At 44.4% G+C, this 8,539-nt stretch overlaps 1 protein-coding gene across 1 annotated transcript in view; it reads right to left on the bottom strand.

Annotated features, from left to right (window-relative positions):
- The window catches only part of CCDC83 (coiled-coil domain containing 83), a 46,678-nt gene extending 43,272 nt beyond the window's left edge, over positions 1 to 3,406 (bottom strand). Inside the window, exon 1 of the mRNA XM_023757380.1 lies at positions 3,387 to 3,406. The gene's annotated coding sequence lies outside the window, so the exon portion shown is untranslated. The remainder of the gene's footprint in view (positions 1 to 3,386) is intronic.
- Positions 3,407 to 8,539: the final 5,133 nt, after the last annotated feature.

Genomic DNA, 8,539 nt, shown 5'->3' on the forward strand with positions numbered 1-8,539 from the left:
TATTCAACTTTTATTATATAGGATTGCAACGAGTTAATGACATCACCTCAACATGCACTTTTGCATTTGATGATGTTCTACAAACAATGAGGATTTTCGTAAATATTTAAAAGGATTTATAGTTCCTGATCACCCAGATGATTTCTATCTCAGTAAAGGGTGAGAATCCTAGAAAAACATTCATGAAGTAATGGAATCATCTTCCAGGAAGGTCTCACTTAGAATATTTCCTGACAAATGGACACCTGACCTGTTTGTTGGTAACTACAAACATTTATTCAGTGCCTGCTCTGATCATGACACTTTACCTTGCCTTTGGTTATAAAATATAGAAGAGGCGAGATTGCTACTTAGACTGACAGGAAGAAAGAAGCATACTCCAGCAGAACTTTTAAAAAGTAATGAACAGCTTTAAAAGACTTTAGCAAAATTGTGCAGGTAATGAATGATATGAAGACCTTCCTCTCAGTGTGACCTTTGGGGCCATCTGGGCTTCCTCTGTTTGGGCATTCCATAACATGCCATGGAGTGAGGGCAGCTGTGGAGGCTGGGTTTGAAAGACTCAGATCTCCAGCCTTTTTAGAGTCTACTCCATAATCACTTTTTGTCAGAAAATGTTCCATAAAATATTCCTCAAATGCTTCTCAGTGAAAAGCAAGAAGCCTGTTTAGTAAAAATGGACATATAGTAGCCATCTTCGTCAATATACTGTAATTCTGTAATGCTTTACTAGACTGCAAAATAACCTCCCCACTGAGTATGTCCTTTCCTGTGCAGTCTCAGGATCCTGGCTCAATATCTAGAAAGCTCCTGAAGACTTTTTCACCACTTTGTGGAGCCAAGAATAGCCAGAAGCCTCCTAATGACTTGTGCCATAATTTTGTGGAGGCTGGGAGGGATGGAAGTTCTGCCCTAATACTTTGCTGGACATTTGGAATGGATCCTGATGTTTGTTAGCTAATCTATATATATATAAAAGGCTAATATGCAAAGTGTCCCCCTTGGGAGTTCAACCAGGAGAACAGGAGTTCCATTGCTCACTGTGACGTGCACTGACCCCCAAGGGGCAGTGTGGAACATGGTGGGAAACCAGTGGCCTGGCAGGCGCTGAGGAGAGTGGAGGAGGAGGCTGGGAGGCGGGAAGGCATGGGGGGGTTGGTATTTAATCTGCCCTGATCACCAGCCAGGCCTAGGGACCCTACCCATGCATGAATTTTGTGCACTGGGCCTCTAGTGTTTTACAAATGTAGATTAAAATGAAAGATATTTTCTTAGTAGCAATGACAAAAGTTCTCAATAAGATTCCATTAGTGCAGCGGTTCTCAACCTGTGGGTCGCGACCCCTTTTGGGGTTGAACGACCCTTTCACAGGGGTCACCTAAGACCATCGGAAAACACATATATAATTACATATTGTTTTTGTGATTAATCACTATGTTTTAATTATGTTCAATTTGTAACAATGAAAATACATCCTACATATCAGATATTTACATTATGATTCATAACAGTAGCAAAATTACAGTTATGAAGTAGCAACAGAAATAATTTTATGGTTGGGGGTCACCACAACATGAGGAACTGTATTAAAGGGTCGCGGCATTAGGAAGGTTTAGAACCACTGCATTAGTGGTTGAAAGCATGATCTAGTTAAAAGATTTCTATATGGGTGTTAGAAGTCTTGAAGTCTAATCCTGGCTTTGACATTAACTAGCTATAACTTGTGTTAAGTCTTACTACTACTACGACTGATGTGGTACTTCCAAAGGTCTTTGTTAAAGAGCAATCTAAAGATGTATCTCATTACAGTGTCAATTCAGCTATATATTTGAAAATATTCATGACATTCATCTTCAACAAAACATAACTCCTTCAATACTGAATAGCAACTAACTACTTCAACAAACCCTTATCTTTGGGAATTCAAGAATAGATATTGGCACATAGGCTGGCATCTCCCACAGGCACAAACTAGATATTCAATAAGTGTCTGATTTGAATGATCGACTTGTAAATAATGTATGTTACTTTCTTTATCAAATGGCCCTATTTATGTGCTCCTGATATTGTATATACCCTAAATTTGGAAAGCAAAATCACTTTTAAACTCAAATTCTCACTTACGCTAGAACATATTTTTAATACAACTTTTAAGTATTTTAGAATTCCCTCCAGCAAAAGACACCTCCTGAATTCATTTAAAGCCTTGTAGTAATGATAACATTATCTAAAAGTTAGCTTAAAAAATTTCAGACCTTATTGGTAGAGATTATCTAAATGTAGCCCAAAGCAGCTTTAAAATGTAAAATGCAGCCAGCTTAAAGATATGGTAAGTAACTATATATTCAAACCAAGGTATTTAAAAATATCTGGCCAAATAACAGTTTCAACTTTCACTCCTATGATTGTGATTTGTGTTGCTTTAGCATGTATGTTCTTTACCAATACAGATCCTTTGGTCTGTGGCACATTTTTGAACTGCAGTTCCCAAATTATGTTGGATTCTTAGCTTAAAGATTGGTCTATCTTTTGATCCCGAGTTGCTAGTAACAAATAGTTTGAAATGCAGTATATTACACTAACTTTTCTAGCAACCAGAACCACCTCGTCACCCAACTCCTGTTCTCCTTCAGTTTTAGAAAACCAAAAAAGAAACATAACCACAAAGAGATTGTTGTGAGGACAGTGGAAATACAAGCAGTACTTTTATAGTACTTTATAGTTTTATAGTTGGATGGAGGAGGAGAACAAGAAGGTTTCTCTCTATCTTCAAACAGCAGTGGTGAATGTAAAAAGGATCTACTAAGGTTGGGTATTGGGGTGGCAGACAGGAAATCCATGAGCAATTAGCACACACACTAATAAATATCCAGTCATTATTTTTCTTTGCCGTCGCAGAAATCGTTTTTCTCCCTTAGATGGAACATCTCCCATCTCCCAACCATTCTCTTGGCCCGGCAGAGAATTATGGGGAAACAAATTTAACAAGTAAATAATAATTTAAAAAGAAAGCAAAATCTATGGATTGGGAGGGTGTGGGTGAAAAGCCATCAACACACACCTACAGTGTGTCTGTGTCTGTTGGGTAGGATGCAAGGATGTGCGTGAGGCCCTCCCTCAGAAGGCATTCATTCACCAGGCGGGGAATTCGGTGAGAAGAACAGTAAGAAAAGCGACACTGGGGCTCGTCCTAGTTCCTCCTCTGCTGGACACGCCTCTAAGCCTCTCTGACCCTCCGTTTCTCTTCCTTCTTTCCAACCTCCACCGGAGTGACTACTGAAGCTCAAATGCTTTGGGAAAACCGTCAAGTGCTAAAGCCCCATAGGAATGGAAGGGTTATTAGTTAACTGAGCGCCTGCTGTGCTAGAGACTGTGAGGTTACACACCTGAAGGACATTCAGATCCTGCCCTCTGTGCGCAGAAGGTCTGGAATGGCCAGTCAGCAACGCACTGCAAGGCAGAGAGAGACGGGTTAATTTTCTGGTCAGATCAAAAGATCGCCCTCGCACGCTGTTTCCTCGGCGAAGAGGCGGGGTGTGCTTCTGAGAACCCCTCCAGGGGCTCCCAAAGGCCCAGGAACAGCTCCCGGTGGAGGACGTCAGGCCCTTTTTAGGGAAAGCAACCTCCAGGGCCGGTGGGGGTGGGGCGGAGATGCTCGCAATGTCTTCATGGTCAGACTGGAAGGAGATGGGGACCCAGCGGAGATGGAGGAGCCTCCCCACCTGCCCTCACGGCTTCCAGGTGCGGAATCGCAGCTGTGGGCGGGGAAGTAGCACTCGGAGGGGGCCAGCGGACCTGGCCCGCCGTTGCAGCCACCACCGCCACCGCGCCCTCCGTTTCCAAGGCGACGGGCGCGTGGACGCCTCTTCACCCAACTACCGAGCGCGGCCGCGAGCCGCGGGCCGGGCGCGCCCCCTGGTGGCCGCACGGGGAAGAGTCCGGGCCGAGGGCCGCCCCGCCCCGCCCCTCTCCCTCCGCCCTCCTCCCCACGGGGTCCTCACCCCGCCGATCCCGCAGAACGCTCCCGCCCCTCCTTGCCTCCCTCTAGCGGCAGCGCGAAGAGCGGTGAGTTGTGTGGAGACGGGACACTCAGCCCCTGGGCTGTACCCATACGCAGGGCACTGTCGTCTGTTTCTTCCTTTGGTTTTCTAGCAGCTCGTATAGGGGGAAGGGGTGCCTGCGCCCGCCTCGCCCCACTGCCCCTCCACCGCAAGCTGTCCTGTCTGCTTTTGTTTTGCGTTAAGAGTTCTTGTGTGTTCGGCTCCAGGTAGAATTGCCAACCCCTGGGCTAAATGTTTGCACGGAGACTTCCAGCTCTCAAAGTCCTTGACTGCCCACTTTCCTCTTGCTTTACTTTTTTCCTCCTAAACCCCAAGAAAGCCAATACGGGTTCCGTCGTTCCCCTTTCCACTTTGTGCAGCTTCCTCTTAATTCGAGAGGGGGAAATTCCACACACTTCAAACCTTGCAAGTCCTCCCTTGCTTCTGAATTCTTTCTCCGCCTGGGAGCACCTACTTCCACCAGCCACACCCCTGAGAGTTCCCCATCCTTTTGTCCTGGGAAGACCGAAGGGAGGGGCTCCCCGGGGCCTCCACTCTCTTCAGAGTCACCTGGTTGGCATTCTTGAATTTGATTTTTAAAAATAGGTTATCAGATGTGTTACGATTGATGCTGTGCTATATTAGTCACAAATTAAGAACTTCTTAAAGGAAGGGAGCTGAAGCAGTTCGTACAATGTTAATTAGCATTACATTAAGGAAGTTTTTCTCATCGGTAAAAAGTCATCCAAAAATTAACCAGTTTGAGATAATTTATGTGTCCCAGCTCATTGGAACCTCCCTTTATTCTACCAGTGGTACGTATTTGTTAAGTGCCAATAATTTGCTGTGATCTGCGTATCCGGGAAAGTTTTTTTTTAGTTATCTTCCGGAGAATAACAACAACAGGTGGGATTATGGGATAAAATTATTCAGTAGATGCAGGAGGAGAAATCTCCATTTTTTAAAGCATGGAGATTTTGTTATTGTTGTGAAATGGAAAAAAACAGTTTTGTGATTCTTCAGCACTTTGAATTCATTCCCAAATATTTCCTATAAATCCTGGGCCTGCTTCTTTTACAAGAGCCTGGGCCTATAGTCAAAAATGTCCTTTTACCCTATCATCTATCTCCTGTGCAGTTTTTCTTATGGTGTTTGCCAGTTGGTGGTCAAACAGTGAAGCCAGAGAAAGACCATTTGCCAAGTTTCCTCATTTGACCTCGATTTTCTGTTAGCCTGACCATGTTGGATAATGTAGAAATGGAGTTAGGAGAGTTTCTGTGGTAGAAAAAGCCACATGTGTTGTCTGGTTCGGGCAAAAACACAAAGAACCTGTTTGGTACGCACGGTTGATAAACATTTTATACTTTAAAATTGTGTATCTGTTTTCATTGAGGAGCACTACCTCTGCAAAGAGACCCCGAGGCAATCAACTACTGGGTTCATAGTAAATCTCACAATAATTTTAGAGACCGGAGCTGGTGATTAACCTATTGACTTCGCAAACGAGTTTCAGATTTCTAGTAAATGAATTTTTTTTACTGACAGCAAAGTTACTTTTGAGAAATAGGAAAGCCCTGCTGTAACTTCTTACCCCAAAACTCTTTTCTTAACAAATTTGAAACAATTAAATCAGTGTTTTGCAAAAGAAAAGTCATGAAGTAAAATATTCTCTTAAGAGGAAAAGTTTATGCTGCCTTGACGCAGGTGTGGTAACAACCTCATTTAGGACATTGTTGGGCCCACCACCCATTGGCATGTTGCAATATTAGAAAGTGGGTTTTTTCCCCACTGTATGTGTCGCGGTATTGTCCTTTCGGCCGGGGCATAGCCCTGCCACCCATCCTTCTCTCCGGCTCTTCAAACCAAGTTTAACGTGAATGACCAGAACTCTGGCAAAAAGAGATTACGTTTCTTCCCCCCACCTATCTCCTCTGCTCAAGCACTTTTTGAAATAGCTTTTATGAGTTCTTTGTCCTCTCTGAGGGAGAAGAGCCCAGGATGATAAGGCAGAGTCCTATCCCAGGAGCCTGAGCCAAGTGACAGGGGTTGTGCCTGAGGATTTCAGTGTGTGATGTCGTGAGAACAATTCAGCTACAGTGAATTGCTACATGCTTTTGGCAGTTTTAAAATATGACCACATGGGATATCCATACAAATCACTAGAACATGCCAAAAAAAAAATCCAGAAATAGACAGATATAGATACATGTAGTTCGTTGCTTCAGACAAAAGTGCCAAGGTGATTACATGAAGAAAGGATAGTATTTTCAACAAATGCTACTGTAACTATGGCATGTCTTCTATCTGCTTGGAAGAACGATGAACCTGGACCTGACCATACATCATACAAAAAATTAACTCAAAGTAAGTCATAGATCCGAACATAAAAGCTATAGAAGTATAAAACCTCTCGAGTTAAGAGGCCAAGTGTAGTCTCTATGGGTCAGCTGCTCCAGCTGAGCTGCCTTCTAGCCCACTCAGTGCCAGATGTGTGAGTGAAGCCGTGCTGGATCCTCCCAACCAGTCCATCCATCAGCTGAATGTTGCTGAGTTCATCTCAGTGCCACAGGGAGCAAGAGATCGCCAGTGACGAACCTACAGAATCTGAGACATGGTTGCTTTAAGCCACTAAGTTTTGACAGTGTCTTAGTTATCTATCCTATATAATAAAGAGGTAATATGCAAATTGACCATCACTCCAACACACAAGATGGCCATCCCCATGTGGACACCAGATGGTTGCCACAAGATGGCCAGCAGGGGAGGGCAGTTAGGGGGAACTTGATCTGCAGGGGAGGGCAGTTAGGGGCGACCAGGCTGACAAGGGAGGGCAGTTAGGGGTGACCGGGCCAGCAGGGGAGGGCAGTTGGGGGCAATCAGGCCAGCAGGGGAGCAGTTAGGCGTCGATGAGGCTGGCAGGGGAGTGACTAGGGGGTGATCAGGCTGGCAGGCAGAAGTGGTTGGGAACCAGCAGTCTCGGATTGTGAGAGGGATCCAAGATTGGAGAGGGTGCAGGCTGGGCTGAGGGACCCCCCCCCCCTGCAGTGCATGAATTTCGTGCACCAGGCCTCTAGTTACTATATAACAAATTATCCAAAATTTAGTGATTCAGGACAACAGTCATCACTTATTATCTCACAGTTTCTATAGATCAAGAATTCGGGAGCAAGTTGATTGGGAAGTTATAACATGGGGTATCTCATGAGGTCAGATATTAGACAGATTCTACTTCTGCTTGAAGGCACTTTCAGGCTAGGGGGAGGGAGGGGCAGATGAGTTAATGGACAATTGCAACATGGTTGGATAACCCCTGGAATAGAGTGTGGAGGAGGGTGGGAAAGGAGAGGTCAAGATGGGGACAGGTTTCAGGATGAACTCCACCGACCACTGCTCCAACCTTTCTTCTGCTTAAGGACAGAGTGCTAAGGGAAAACCTAACCCAGCCTTGAGGATCAGGGAAAAATTCCTAGAGGAAGTGAGGTCTCCTTTGAGACTTGACAATGAACAGGAATTAGACAGTTTGGAGGGCTGGGATAGAGGGTTGGATAAGTACAACGGCCTAAATATAAAAACAAAATATGGTGACTTTCTTATGGACCTGAAAGAAATTTAATAACGGTTAGACAGTAGAGTTTCAGAGAGGATAAGAGTGAGACAGAAGGCTGGAGGAGCAAGCAGGGACAGGTCATGATGGCCCCTCTGAACCATGCTCTTTTATGATGACAAAAGTTCACTCTGGCTAGACTCTAGGTGTGGGGAACATCTGGCTCCTGGGTCGTATAAGGCCCGGGAAATCATTTGGTCTGGCCATGCCGAGGCATTAGGGATGAGTTAATTAAATGTGTGAGCAAATATAGCAGGCTAACTTTTAATGGCCAGATAATTTTGTATGGCCAGAGAATGATGTTATAAATACCGAAATGGCCCTTGGCAGAAAAAAAGGTTCCCCACCCCTGGTAGAGTGCGGAGGAGGGTGGGAGAGGAGAGGTCAAGATGGGGACAGGTCTCAGGATGAACTCCACTGACCACCACTCCAATCTTTCTTCTGCCTAAGGGCCTCCCACTTCGGTCTAGTTTCTGGTCCAAGAAACATGTCCCAGGCTCTGCCTTTTGCAAGATTGCAATAACTGGCAGAAAGAATGACCTCATCTCCCTGGCTCAAGTTATCAGCTTGCCCCATCTCTGGAGCCTTCTATGATTCAGATAAGATACTCCCACACCAGGAAGTAGTTAGTCTATGAAACTCTGTTTCCAACAAACATATTAAAGGAATTAGAACATATGGAGTAACATTACCTCACATCTGGAGAATGAGGTAATATAAATCCTAACTTCCATCTTTTAAGAAATGTATTTGTATAATTGCTTTCCAGTTGCTTTTTATTTATTTATTTTTTTTACTGTGGTAAGAAGATGACATGAGATCTACCCTCTTAACAACGTTTTAAGTGTGCATTGCAATGTAGCTAACTATAGGCACTATTTTAACAGCAGAGCTC

The sequence above is a fragment of the Myotis lucifugus genome, unplaced genomic scaffold (genome assembly GCF_000147115.1).
Source record: "Myotis lucifugus unplaced genomic scaffold, Myoluc2.0 scaffold_106, whole genome shotgun sequence".
In the NCBI taxonomy this organism is placed as follows: domain Eukaryota; kingdom Metazoa; phylum Chordata; class Mammalia; order Chiroptera; family Vespertilionidae; genus Myotis; species Myotis lucifugus.